This window comes from Chelonia mydas, chromosome 25 (assembly GCF_015237465.2).
Source record: "Chelonia mydas isolate rCheMyd1 chromosome 25, rCheMyd1.pri.v2, whole genome shotgun sequence".
NCBI classification, from domain to species: domain Eukaryota; kingdom Metazoa; phylum Chordata; order Testudines; family Cheloniidae; genus Chelonia; species Chelonia mydas.
In genome coordinates, this window is record NC_057858.1 from 1,183,630 (window position 1) to 1,185,803 (window position 2,174).

Genomic DNA, 2,174 nt, shown 5'->3' on the forward strand with positions numbered 1-2,174 from the left:
GCACACACTAGTGTCAGCAGGTGTATGGGTATGTACATTATTATTATTTGTATTACAGTAGCACCCACTGGCCAGCCAAGGATGGGGCCCCACTGTGCCAAGTGGGACGCAGACAGAGTAATAGATAGTAGATAGCCCAGCCCAACCTGGGGGAAGGGTGTAACCAATGCACAGGCAGCAAAGTGAGGGGTGCAAACCTCTTAGTTTAACCCTTTGGGTGGGGTTTAGTGCTGTGGGGAGGGCTGGGATTGGCTAACTGGGGAGACCAGGGGAGGGAGCAGGGCCACAGAAGGAGATTGGGGTGGGGAGAGGAGGGAGGGAAGGTAGGCAGGGAGCATGCAGGGGGCGGGGGGGGGGTGAGCCTGGGCGAGAGGGGTCAGAGCCAGCGGCCAGTAAGCAAAGGGGCAAGAATGGCCAGCCAAAGCCACCTGATGCCTGGTCACACCCCGTTTGTGGGAGGCGCCCTGCTGCAGAACCAGCTTCTAGGGCTGCTCCGGTGGGGGTGGGGGCTCCTCCCCGGGATTTCTTTCTTTCCCAGCTCACATGGCTCAGGAGACCGGCACTGTGAACATGGCCATGTTTCCAATGTGTGCACACACGCGTGTTTGCCTGGGCACATGTGTGTAGGAACATGCATGTGTGAGCATGTATATGTACATACCATGCATTTTTAAGAACATAAGAATGGCCATACTGGGTCAGACCAAAGGTCCATCTTTGCAAGTGTCCACGTGTCCACGTGGTGCGTGCATATATGGGTGTATGTGCCTGTTCCTGTATGTTTGCATGCATATTGGGCTGCAATAATGGGAGCATTGCCAGCAGACCGAGGGACGTGATCATTCCCCTCTGTTCGGCACTGGTGAGGCCACACCTGGAGTACTGCGTCCAGTTTTAGTCTCCCCACTACAGAAGGGATGTGGACAAATTGGAGAGAGTCCAGCAGAGGGCAACGAAAATGATTAGGGGACTGGGGCACATGACTTACAAGGAGAGGCTGAGGGAACTGGGATTGTTTAGTTTGCAGAAGAGAAGCATGTGGGGGGGGAGGATTTGATGGCAGCCTTCAATTACCTGAAGGGGGGTTCCGAAGAGGATGGAGCTCGGCTGTTCTCAGTGGTGGCAGATGACAGAACAAGGAGCAGTGGTCTCACGTTACAGTGGGGGAAGTTTAGGTTGGATATTAGGAAAAACTATTTCACTAGGAGGGTGGTGAAGCACTGGAATGGGTTACCTAGGGAGGTGGTAGAATCTCCTTCCTTAGAAGTTTTTAAGGTCAGGCTTGACAATGCCCTGGCTGGGATGATTTAGTTGGTCCTGCTTTCGTAGAATCATAGACTTTAAGGTCAGAAGGGACCATTATGATCATCTAGTCTGACCTCCTGCACAACGCAGGTCACGGAATCTCACCCACCAACTCCTGTAACAACCCCCTAACTTATGTCTGAGCTATTGAAGTCCTCAACTCATGGTTTAAAGACTTCAAGGTGCAGAGACTCCTCCAGCAAGTGACCCGTGCCCCACGCTGCAGAGGAAGGCTTTGAGCAGGGGGTTAGACTAGATGACCTCCTGAGGTCTCTTCCAACCCCAATCTTCTATGATTCTATGTGCGAGGATGTATCCATGTGGCTGGTTGTGTGCTGCTGTGTATGTACGTTAGGTGTGGATATGTGCCCACTGCCTGCACTTGTGTGTGTGTGTGTGTGGGGGGGGGGGCGGTTGCGACAGCATCTCAAGCAAAGAATCCACGTTCCTCACGGGCTCATCCAAATGACTGTTGCAGCGTGGGCTGGTCTTTGCCCCGCCTGCAACTACTTGGCTGCCATCCAGGTGTCGGGTCTGGGATCAGGTGACACCCTACAGGCCAACTGGCAGCTCGGTGAGGGCGAGCCATGCCTAGCTGGAGCTGCCTGCAGCGAGGGGCAGAAGCCTAAAGAGGAACAGGCTGGAGGGAACACCAGGCAGCAAGGGCTGAGACACTTGATTTACAAGAGTCTGGCTGGAGACCTCCACAAAGGGAAACTGGGGCAAAGGCCGGGCCTGACACCCAATCGGGCACCCCTTGTTACAGCGATGCCTTTAGCCACGAAGCTGCTGAGCTATTTTGGCTGAAGCCATGTTGGTGAATTTTGCCAGATCCCAGCTGGTCCTGGTGAATAACGCACATGCCAGGC